This window comes from Papaver somniferum, chromosome 1 (genome assembly GCF_003573695.1).
Source record: "Papaver somniferum cultivar HN1 chromosome 1, ASM357369v1, whole genome shotgun sequence".
In the NCBI taxonomy this organism is placed as follows: domain Eukaryota; kingdom Viridiplantae; phylum Streptophyta; class Magnoliopsida; order Ranunculales; family Papaveraceae; genus Papaver; species Papaver somniferum.
In genome coordinates, this window is record NC_039358.1 from 117,850,332 (window position 1) to 117,863,798 (window position 13,467).

Consider the following 13,467-nt stretch of genomic DNA (forward strand, 5'->3'; position numbering starts at 1 on the left):
TTTATTGATGAATTTCTCCAAAATCTTCGGTTGATCTTCGCCTTCAAACGGTAGAACGCAAATGATGACTGGTTCCTTTCTCAACTACCACTATCTAGACCGAGACTTAACTAATTGTAGACTAGAAATCAAGATATAGTTTTGACAACTAAATTCGACAACAAGATTGAGGTAGCAACACTTGTGAGTTCGACCGAGCAATTCTCTAACAGTGTTCATCACTACTTTGAGTTGATTCAATCCATCTAGAGTTCGCAACACAGGCTCGATTTGAAGCTTCATCTCATTCAATGATGCATCATAGAGTATGTGTTATGAAAAACAATACAGGTGTTATATCCAATCACTCCGAGATTATCTCCTTCCATTAAGCTAGCAAAGAGTGTGCTTGGCAAAGATCACTAGTTACATCTCCAAAGTTCATATGATTTACCTTCCATCACAGAAGTACCAACGATCATCTATTAAAATAAATCATCATGTACCTTACAAACCATGGAAGACTACATCAAGGGTGACCTAACGAGAAATACTCCATAAAGGTTACTTTATTATCTTCACCTCGTAAACAATAAAGAAATATGTATCTAGAAGATACAACCGTGTGAAAATTATGCAGATCTATTCAACAAGTTTTTACTAACAACAGTATTCATAAAGCTAGCTCATATGATCAAAATGTGGTATCTATACAAGCAGTAACCTCAGCAGAGTTCTGTTTAAAGGGAGTTAACATTGAATCTTGACGCATTGTACTCTTTTTTCTTCGTCAAGGTTTTTGACACTCGAGGTATTTCCTTGTCAAGGTTTTTGACGAGCCAATATCTGTATAACTACATTTACCTGGAGAAAAAAACTACATTTTTAGGAGTTCTTTTTGCTTTATCCGAATTTTATCCCACTAAAATTTACCAGTAAGGTTTTAACGAGATAACGTTCGTCAAAAGAAAATTATCCAAGGGGTGATGTATTATCAGCTTGATATGGCTGGCTCACCTACAAGATATTTTTAACTTACTCTTTAACTCAATCTAATGTGGTTGATTCATGTACGAGATAAAGAAAGCTTAGTCTTTTATCTTCGTCAAATATTGGATTGTTATGTTGCACGAAGCATATTATATGGACACATCATAATATATATATTGTAATGACCAACTATGTGTCTTTCATATGTTTTACTATGATGTGTGGAACTTTGGGAATCCTGCTAATAGGAGGGAAAGAATAGATTTGAGAAGGGGAAAAAACTAGTGGAATTCTAGTCTCCAGTCCAAGTCAAGCAAAATAATAAAAAATAATTTTTTTTAAAGAAGTTCCGTTCCTACCCTCAATAACCTATCCATATTCTTATCAAACTAATAAGATAACTGATTTATGATGTTTATTGATTGTTAAACTTCTTAATCCATTATATGCAAGAAGAATTGATGCAACAGTAGTAAGCTAACTGATTTTGTTGCAAAAAATATAATTTCAAGCAGTTAAATGCACATCTTAATACCCATCAATGCTTTACGTTTGTGATTCCAATTTAAAACCCTAGAATTCAAACCAATACGCCATCGACCTGATAACAAACCCCGAAATCTTCGATGTTCGAAGAATAATTGAGTAAAGATAAAGCTTAACATGTCTAATTTTTTTTAATATCAACTACAGATGGTTTATCTCCATCAAAGGAGGTTGATTCGAAGTTAGTCGAGAGAGTATATGATGAATTTCATAGAATGGTATTTTATGATAATCTCCCTGATGAGGTTCAACTGTTCAAGAGACTAAGTTTTCAGGAGACTATAACTTTTGAAAATTCATGGTCGAACTTTTAACACATTTCAAGGACATGTTAAACATTTTCTCTCTCCTCAAATTTATTCTTTCCCTCCTTAACAATTTTATTTCCCTCCTCACATTATTTCCCTATTCAAATCCATTCTTTCCCTCCTATTAACATGACTCAACTTTAGCTATAAATATCAATAAATAGTCAGACACAATATTTGTTTGTAGCTTCTCTTGAAAGCCACATGTTGTTCGTTATCGTGGGATTATTGGGGAATTTTATGAAGCTTGCTTTGAGGCATCAAAATCATAGGACCAGGCCTGTACTTTGGGAAATAATCTTTCAGATGTCATCTAAGGTGGCTTTGGAAACTTTCATTCCAACATGAGACCAAACCGCAATATCATGTAGAAAAATAACAATCTTAAAAGGTTTTGTCTATACCCTTCTAAGTTATAGTATCAAAACACTAGGTAAAACCATTATGACTAAAAAGAAACACTTTAGAACAGCTAAAGGTAACCCAGGGAGCACAAAACCCCGAGAAGATCAGGTTTCAAGGAGGAAATGGAGTCCCAAACACTGCAAATAAATAAAACTACCTCTAAAAAAAATACAACAGATGTCTAAGAGTGGACTCTCTCTCTTATCTGAGGATCGATGATATTTCGAGTTAAATTTGTATAAAAAAATTTCAACTTTTTACAAATGTTAAATGTTTGATTCAGTCCTTTTCATCCAGTATTCCTCTCTATCTCTCTGCTATAATCTTTTCCCACATCTTTGCTTTGTCTATGATTGTTTGTTAATCAAAAAATCTCTTCTTCTACACTAATTCTCAACAATGTTTACAAAATTCTTTTCTTTGATTATGAGTAACTAACTTATGTGTTTCTCCATGTGTTTACAGTGTGTATTGCCTCTCATGGCGTTTGCCATAGTTTATGTTGTGTTTCAAGCGTTTGCAGAGTATATTATTAAGCTTTTTGCTTGTAGGATTTGTCAGTGATGTTATCTCTGGTATCTATGATGTTATTGGGAAGAAAGACAAATATCGTTTCAACTCAGTGAATCATTTGTTTAGGTTATCCCGCCTTCAAAGCATACCAATGAAATTCAAATTTCTAAAAATTGGTTATCCAAGGAAAGTCTGTTGCCTATTTTTGCTCGTATGGTTAATGGCCAGATGTTATTGTTTCCTAAACAATCAATATTATGTTCCAATATGTTTTCTTGATTATCGACAATTATCGACAAAATATCTCTCAGCATTCAAGTCCAACTTTTCCACAAAGCCTTTTTCCAAATACCTATTAAAAAACCAGCAAGTTTCATCTTTTTAGCCTTGGAAAACCTAACATTCTCTTCAGTATGGAAGAAGGAAATACTAGCAAACTTGGAGAGCTTGTTAACAAATTTAAGCAAGCTACGTTAGAGTTTGGAGATACTAATGAAATAATAGTTTTTCAGAAGGAAAATAACAATGGTGAAGAAGAAGATTCAAACTGGGAAGCAAGTGCCATTGGGAAAATAATCATTGAAGGGAGAATGACTTATGATACAGTTGAGAAATACATCAAATTCACCTGGACATTTCTAGCTCCAGAAGATTCAAGAATTGCTGAGATTGAACCAAATCTGATGATTTTTAAGTTTAGACAAGTGGGAATATATGAATATAGTGATTGATGAAATGTAATGGATTATTAACAAGCATCTCTTAGTTGTGCATGATTATATTCCGGATATAGTTGATACTGAGAAACATTGGGGATTCCGACAATTTCGGATTCAACTGAAGTATTTGTTGCCAGAGCATATAAACGTAGCATCTGTAACAAAAATGGGAGAAGTGATGGGTGAAGTTACAGGGATCGAACCAAAGGATGCAATGCCTATTGGAAGTGACCTTGTCAAAGTTTGTGTTAATGTTGATCTTTCTATGCCGTTACGAAGAGGTGTCAAAGCAGTTACAAATGCTGGAGTTACTCGCTGGCAGAAATTCTATGATGAGAGGTAGCCCAGTGGCATATGTACTGAATGCTATGTTGTTAATCATTCTATGGGGGCATGTAAAGATGCAATTTATTATTTAGTTAAAGCACGTGAAAAACCATATTTTTTAGGTAAGGAAACTGCTTTAAGAAAGAACATTACAACAACTAATTCCAGTGTTGCACCTACATCATCAAGAAGTCATAAGAAGTTTGTTAAGAACACTATTTTTGTTCCACCTAATGATGGCATTGTTGTTAATATGGATTTTCTTCTCAATAAGAGTTTGCCTGAAGTTTCAGAGGATATGAGACTTGGAAAAAGACACAGAACAACTGAGGATGTAGATATGATTTCTTCTGGAGCTGAGTCTTCTTCCCATAATAACATTCGATATAACATCACATGCAACCAGAATACTCACATGATCACAACTGGAGACAAACATACTGATAACACTGATAAGGAGAATCAGGTATCTATAACTTACTCAAAAAATATTTTTACTTTGTTTTTTCATTTAAGTAATAATATGCACTTTCAGTATAAATTTCTACTTGCTTATAATTCCTCTATTTTATATTCCAAAATAAATTCCTCTCTTGGAATGTTCAAGGCATTGCGAATAGTTTTACTTTACAACAATTGTAAAATTTAGTTAAAACTCATAGTCCTGATTTCATCTTCCTTAGTGAAACAAAAGTCGATCCTCAGAGAGTGATCATTACCGCTCATTATCTGCATTATCACAAATATACTTGGATTGATAGAGTTTGTTTAACTGGTGGACTTATTCTTATGTGGAAGGCTGGCATAACTTGTGACGTAGCTAGTACTGCTGATAATATCATTCATGCTCTCGTTATTGTAGACCCTAGTAAACCCGAGATCCTAATGTTATTTATGTATGGTTTCACCTATACTGAACCTAAAAAAAACAATGGAACTTTCTTTATGATCTTAGTGAAGTAGTCTATCAACCATGGCTAGTAATAGGTGACTTAAACTTTCACATGGCTAGAATTAGTAATAGTTCTGATACTTGGGTTCAAAATAGAGTTAGAGATTGTGGCCTCTCTGATCTTGGTTATGAAGGTAATGCCTATACTTGGACTAGCAATAGCTATGGTACTGGTGAAATAAAAGCTAGACTAGATATGGGATTGGGCAATACTGATCCGTTTCTTCAGTTTCCTAATGCTAAAATTGTTCATTTAAATCACATTGCTTCAAATCATTGTCCTATAATGATTATTACTGATCCTCTTCCTAGGAAGCTTTGGAGACCTTTTAAATTTTTTGGTACGTGGATGCATCATGATTCCTTTAACACTCAAATGCAACAAGCTTGGAACATTAGTGCTCAGGGTAGTCCAGCTAACAAATTTAACTAACAAATTTAAGTTAAAGCTTCAAAATACGAGATTCACTTTATCTCAGTGGAATTAGCTTGAATTTGAAGATATTCACGGGAACATTGAATATCTGCAAAATCACTTGGAAATAACTCAAAAAGAACCTCACTCTGTTAGTCAAGAAATGAGGGTTAAGAACATTACTCATGATCTGGAAAATTGGTATAAGATACAAACTAGTTTTTACAGGGAGAAATATAGAGATAAGAATGTTCATGACCTGGACAATAATACAAAATATTTCCATTCCTTGGTTAATAAAAGGTTGCATAGGAACAATATTAGTTCTCTCAATGACAATAATGGCAATTGGTCACTACGAGAAAAATATACATCTACAACTGTGGTTTTACAACTTTTTGCTAAAATCGTAGAACGTCTCATATTTTACAACTTTTTTCAAAGGAAGAGTTGTAGAATGGCATCACTAACCCCTTGGATGAAAGGGTTGCGACAAGAAAACAAATGACAACTCTTTAAGCAAAAGAGTTGTGACGATATTTTAGCTTTAACAGCCTTCCCCCGGAATTATAGTGAATAATCATATCACAATTTTTCGCAAGAGTTGTTGAAGAAAAACAAAATATGATGATAAAAAATAGTGTTGAGGGGATTCGAACATGAACCTACTATGCGTTAGTCTAACAAATTAACCATCTTTACGCTTCACAAGTTTGGGTTTTTTCTGCATTTTTTTTAATGAAAATGTATAACAACCCTTATAAGAGTTGTTGATGTTGGAAAATGAGGTTGGGAGGATTTGATCCTCAGCCTCCTGCGTTCAAGTCAACACCATCAACAATGCCTAGACTATCACCGTTTTGTCAGGTTTGTGGTTCTTTTTTATACTAACTTTATGACAAACTTTGACAACTTTATAAAAGTTGTAAAAACAAAATATGATGTTCAAAAATAACACTCAGGTGACTGAGCCTCAAACAACGCGAAGCCTTCTATGTAAACAATCACATACATTCTACAATTAAAATGCACTTCTGTTAAATTTTTGTCATGGATGGTTAAATTTTTTCACTTCTGCAAAATTTTATTCACTTCTGCTAAAAAAATTTCACTTCCGCAAAATTTTATGGACTTCTGCTAATTTTTTTTTCACTTCTACTAAAATTTTCTCTATTCTGCTAAAAACTATTTTGGTATGCGCTCCTGCTAAGTTTTTTTCTGTATTCTGATAAAAACTATTTTCTACAACCCCCTTTCGCAACCTTTAATAAAGGTAGTCGTAGGGTTACGACAAAATTTTTCGAGCCAGGTTCAGTATCAAAGTTGACGAAAAGGGTGTGTTTAAGGTTTTGGGGAATATTCTGATGGTATCTTACCGGTAGATGGGTGGATTCATCGTTCTTACGAAGTTTCCGACTTATAGTAGTCCACTCATTGTCAAGTTTCGAGCTCATAGCCAGGTTCAGTATCGAAATTGACGAAAAAGGTTCAGGGCATATTTCGATGGAATCTTACCTGTAGATTGGTGGATTCATCGTTGTTAGGAAGTTTTCGACTTATAATAGTCCACTTGCGTCCAGGTTTCGAGCTCGGATCCAGGTTCAGTATCGAAGTTGACGAAAAGGGGTGTGTTTAATTAAGGTTTAGGGGAATATTCCTATGGAATCTTACCTACAGACGTGTGGATTCATCGTTCTTACAAACTTTTCGACTTATAATAGTCCACTCGCGGCCAAGTTTCGATATCGGAGCCAGGTTCAGTATCAAAATTAACTAAAAGGGGTGTGTTTAAGGTTTCGGGGAATATTCTGATTGAATCTTACCTATAAATGGGTGGATTCATCATTCTTACGAAGTTTCCGACTTATAGTAGTCCACTCGCGGCCAGGTTTCAAGCTCAGAGCCAGGTTCAGTATCGAAGTTAACGAAAAGGGGTGTGTTTAATTTTTGGGGAATATTCCGATGGGATCTTACCTGTAGATAGGTTGATTCATCGTTCTTACGAAGTTTCCGACTTATAGTAGTCCACTCGCGGCCATGTTTCGAGCTCAGAGCCAGGTTCAGTATCGAAGTTGACGAAAAGGGGAGCGTTTAAGGTTTTGGGGAATATTCCAATGGAATCTTACCTGTAGATGGGTGGATTCAACGTTCTTACGAAGTTTCCGACTTATAGTAGTCCACTCGCGGCCAGGTTTCGAGCTCGGAGCCAGGTTCAGTATCGAAGTTGATGAAAAGGGGAGTATTTAAGGTTTCAAGGAATATTCCGATGAAATCTTACCTATAGATGGGTGGAATTATCGTTCTTACGTAGTTTTCGACTTATAGTAGTCTGAAAAAGCGGAGGTACAACAACCACACCCAATATTCCACTTGTCAATCTGTATGGACAACTCCAATATAATTCCAAGAGAATCATCTAGACAGTTAGACCCAATCAATGGAAATATATCCAAGAGTTGTGTCTCTGTTTCACAATGTAATCAGCAAATCAAACAGATAGAAATCTACGAGCCTAATTATTATGTGAAACAACTTGAACGGTACCAAATACCAATGTTCAAGGGTCAATCAATTTAAATTAACAACGATAGGTTGGATTATCTAATTGATTGAACTGCGCACAACCTGTGATATTTCAATTACATAAACAAATATAATGCAGAAAATAATTAACACAGACACCAGAAATTTTGTTAACGAGAAAAATGCAAATCCAGAGGACCTAGTCCAGATTTGAAAACCACATTGTATTAAGACGCTACAGACACTAGCCTAATCCCGGTTAACTTCGGAATGGAATGTAGTTGAGCCCCAACCAATCTCACATTGATCAGGGTACAGTTGTGCTCCTTACGTCTCTGAATCCCAGCAGGACTCTACGCACTTGATTCCCTTAGATGATCTCACCCACAATTAAGAGTTGCTACGACTCAAGGTCAAATACTTGATAAACAAATCTGTCTCACACAAAAAAGTCTATTGTATAGATAAATCGGTCTCCCACATATAAACCTATGAGTTTTGTTCCGTCTTTTGATAAATCAAGGTGAACGGGAACCAATTGATACACCAGACTTATATTCCCGAAGAACATCCTAGTAATATCAATCACCTCACAATAATCTTAATCGTATGGTAGCGAAACAAGATATTGTGGAATCACAAACGATGAGACGAAGATGTTTGTGACTACTTTTTATCTTGCCTATCATAGATTATATCTCGAGCCAATCTTATAGAAGATATACTCAATCACGATAGAAAACAGCAAGATCAGATCAGGCAACTACAGAGAAAATAGTTGGGTCTGGCTTCACAATACCAATGAAGTCTTCAAGTCGTTAACCTACATGGTTTCCTTAAAACCTAAGGTTAAAGGAGAATCGACTCTAGTCGCAACTAGTATCACAGAGGAGGTGTGGGGATTATATTTCCCAGTTGCTAGAGTTCTCCTTTATATAGTCTTCAAATCAGGGTTTACAATCAATGTTACCTTGGTAATAAAGCATTCAATATTCACCATTAGATGAAAACCTGATTACACTGAAGCTAATATCTTTCAACCGTTATAACGAAAAGTGACTTCATTTAGATATGAGTAATCGTACTTAAACGTGTAAACCTTTGTTGGGTCAACAATAGTTAACCGAAGTTATCCATATGAACACTTTCATATCAACCATATTCATCTTAACCATAACTAGTTCAAATGACTCAAATGAAACTAGTTATAGAGTTGTTCAATTGTTTATATTCCCATAGAAGTATATAAGACAATTGAAACAAAATCGATTTTGATTCATTCGAATCAAGTCATGAACATTATAGCCACGGTTTGCAAAAGATTGCGTTCTTTATTATATAAATGTATTAGTTCATGAACAAACCGATTTTAGAACATTATCCACTAGGTATGCAAACGAGTACGCATACCTTAGTGGTCGGACTAAGTTTGGGTTTCGCCAGTACGCGAACTGGTACGCATACCCTCCAAACTCAGCAGAAATTTCCGGACCTGAACCTCACGCCAGTACGCGTACCGGTATGTGTACGAGGTTCCCGGACTTCACTAAACCAACTAGTACACATAAGGGTATGCATACCATGGTTCCCGGACTTGGATTACATATATGCAAGTACGCTTACTATGCTTAAATCCCATTGTTCTAAACTCTCATTTCAACCATTGAAACATTCTTGGAAGACGATAATAGTTGTCTCACACAAATTATTAGCTTCAAAGAAATTTTCAAGTGATCGAATGATCAATACAAAAATTCCGAGTCTACATTAAATGATTGTCTCACACAAATCATGTAAGATGTTATCAGGCGATTTTCACATGATCATCTTCTGACTTTCGTCAAGAATATAAGATGAACTTGGTTAAAGCGAAAGCTTACCAACATATATTTCGAGAAATATGTAAGCGAGTTAAACTCAACTTGAAATATCAAATGTTTATAATTGGAGTCTATATAGCTATACGACTTTTTTCTCAAATAGGAGATAGAGTAGATATACTTTTGAGTGATAGACGAGTTCAAGTCTCAACATACTTTTTGTTGATGAAGTTACACAAGCTCCCCTTAGTAGTTCTTCGTCTTCAATCGATGAAAGTCGTGAAGTCTAATGCTCAACTACACTTTCTATCCTAATTTGAGACTTAGCTATAAGTAGACTAGAAATCAAGACTTATAGTTTTGGAAACTAAACTTGACAACAAGCTTGAGATAGCAACGCTTGCGAGTTCGACCGAGCAGTGCTCTAACAATCTCCTCCTATGTCAATTTTAGTGACAAAACTATCAATACACATGGAATACAAAATAGATAAACTTTGTAGCTCTCGATCCAAATGCTTGATTTCCTTGGTTCTTCAACATTACTCGAAATCTTCGTCACTTCCATACTCCAGTGATTCTGAATGTGTTCAACTCAGCATCATAGTTGTTGAAGATCCGTAGCTATAACAATGAGAAAACAGTTGTTCTCAATCATTTTTATACAGTGTCATAGTATTATTACACAACATCAAAGTCCAATTGTATCCCAACTTTGACAACAATACTATGGTGATATATATCACTCCTCCTTAGTCAGTACTTCATCTCACATGAAAACCACTCCCCCTTACATAATGATCCGTAAACCATATGTATTTGTAGTGTGAACTACACACTAATTCTCCCCCTTTTTGTAAATAAAAATTGGCAAAGGTACGAAAACTAGTGGGATCCTAATGAAATTTCCTTAGAGATAATTCATGACCAAAAAATAACAACATATCAACTTTGTTTAGATGCAATCATATAGCCGAAGCTAAATGCATTCATCAAGGAGTTAACAAAGATACAAGAAAACTCCTACAATATTCCACAGCCGCACTCCCCACAAAGATTTGGCAATTAAGCACAAGTTTAATTAAGAACTCTTCCCCGTAAAATGTCATTCCCGAAAGAACAACAAGAGCGACCTTACTTTCACAAGAAAAGAAGGATTTCTTTGGATATTAATAAAATACACGAAACATGAATTTGTATCCAAAATACTCAATTAAATTAACCACAAGAGAATCCGTGATTAATTTAATCGGAAATGCTACATAAGAGAACTTACGGAGCCGCACAGTATTTACACAAAGATGTGGATCAGGGAAAGACCAATATTACGGAATATTCAAAGATTCATTCTATTTTTCATCAATATTTGCATAGAGACATGTAATAGACTTAATCTTTGTAAACAAAAGTTCATCCTATCTTCCATCAATATTTGCATAATGCCATAATAGGCTTAACTTTTGTTGTCAAAAGTTCATTCAATCTTTTATCAATATTTGCATAATGACATATGAAAGACTTAACTTTTGACAAATATGGGACAATCATAGTTCACGGACGCAAATACACATATCCCATAATAAGTTGCAATATATGAAACCATAAAGATTAATACTGTAAAATCATCTTCCAAATAAACTTTAGAATTTAAATAAATAAATCTAAAAACATTGCAAGATGAAAATTGTTGGAAATAGCTATGTGTACTCACAATAATTGTTATTCCAAACCCTAGTTATCCTTCTTAAAACACAAGAATAAATTCTCATAAGAAGTTTCCTAGACATTAAGGCCTCTACAAAATTCTTTATCGTCCCCGAAGTACTCCTTGTCGTCAACAGCCATTGGAACATAAGGTTCATGAAGAAAGGAGTCAATTCCAACAAACCTTCTAGACTGATGTCGAACTAGGGACTTCTGAATTTCAAGAGTCCTCAAAACAATAGTCTTTATTTGCTGAGTCTCCTTTATGGTTTCAACCAACTCTTCAAGAACACCAGAAAACTTTTGAAGATTTGAAGGAACAACTCTTGGTTTCCTCAGATTCCTTCTTTTTCTTTTCAAAGTTGATGGAACAGGAGATTTTTCTTTTTCCTTCATGATTGATGCCTTAACAATCATATTAACATCTTTTCTATCAGAACATGTAATGCTTGGATTCTCCATACAAGTATGAGATTGTGAGAGGAATTCACAAATAAGACTCAACAAACAATCTTGTGATAAAAATAGTTTTCTAGAGAAGGAAAAAGGAGGGTTACAGAACCTTTATACACTAAAAGGATTCACGTACGCACAACTCTCATCCTTAAAGAAGGCAGAATTATCGATTTTAACCCTCTTTTATTAATCAAACAGGGAAATCCCTTCCAATATCAACTAGATATGAAAAGATGAAAGAATTCCAAAACGGCAAAAAGAAAAAAAAAACAAAAAAAAAAACTTCTAAAGCCTGAAGAGTGCACACTCTTGTCTCTTTTTGAACCAAGCATATGAGACAAGATGCACCATCAACATAATGTGTTGTGCTGGAGTGAACAATGATCTGTCCACCATAACCTTCTTGAACGGAATTCCTAAGATCTTGTTTAACAGACTGTTTAGACTGTATTCTCTTCTCTAGAGATCTATTTTTATCTTTGGAAATTAACTTTTTTGGAGAAGAGACAAGTTTACATACCTCAGACGACTTCTGAACAAATTTGAGCTTGTTTGCTAATCGATTTGCTCTTCGTTGAAGCTTATTGACATATCTCATCTTATGTTTGTACTTGAAACAATTGGAGAGTTCATGACCCTTGAGAGTATAATAAGAACATGTCAATAGAGAGGATGGTTCAGACGCTATAGCTGTGCAAGCTGCTAAACACACGGTAGAACCTGAGAAGTTAGAAATAGAATTTCCAGTAGACAAAGAGAAATACATTTTATCCTCTAAGGTGGTTGAAGTTTCTCCCGGAAGAATATCGAGGTTTATGTACGTATTGCTACAATTATCAAAATCAATATTTTCACAGAAGAGTGCAACACTTGATTTTTCGTCTTCATTAGAATCAAAGTGATCAGACATTTCATCAAGAGTTGCAGCAAGACCTTTGTTTCCAGTGTATTTTCTACGATTTGGACACTCATTAGAAAAATGACCAAAACCTTTACACTTGAAGCACTGTGGCATCTCCTCGTCATCAGTATCGTCAGTATCCCTGTTTTTAGAAGGAACACGATTATGAGGTTTAACTGATGACTTAGGATTATCTCTGGTGAATCGTTTACCTCTCTTCAAAAGAAGATATCTAAACTGCCTTGTGATCAACGAGACTGACTTGTCAAGATCTTCATCTGATGAATCAGTCTTAGAGGGATCATCTTCAGAGATGCCAACACTTTTACTTTTATCAAGTAATTTAGTGTTCTTTTGTGCTTTGAAAGCAATATCCTTTCCAGATTCGGATGTATGCTCATGATCAAAGATCTTTAACTTCCCAACCAAGGTGTTTCTGGAAAGGGTGTTAAGGTTATTTCCTTCAACGATGGCATGCTTCTTAGAATCGTATTTGGCTAGTAACGATCTGATAATTTTCATCACAATGTCCTTTTCAGGAATAGTCTTACCCAATGCAAAAGATGCATCAACAGTTTCAGACACTTTGTGATTAAAATCATCAAATGAATCTTCGTCAGCCATACGAAGGTTTTCCCAATCAGAATTTAGGTTTTGAAGCCTAGCTTCCTTTTCATAGGTATTCCCTTCGAATACAGTTTCTAAGATATCCCACGCATCTTTAGATCGAGTGCACATAGTCACATGGTGCTGAAAATCTGGGGTAATGGCATGGATGATGGCATTTAAACCGTCAGAATTTTGCTTTGCAGCAAGAATCTCGGCAGCATCATATTTTCCAATCTCCTTTGGAACAGTTACATCGTCTTCTGTAACTTCCGAGGGATCATATACATTAACTACATAAACC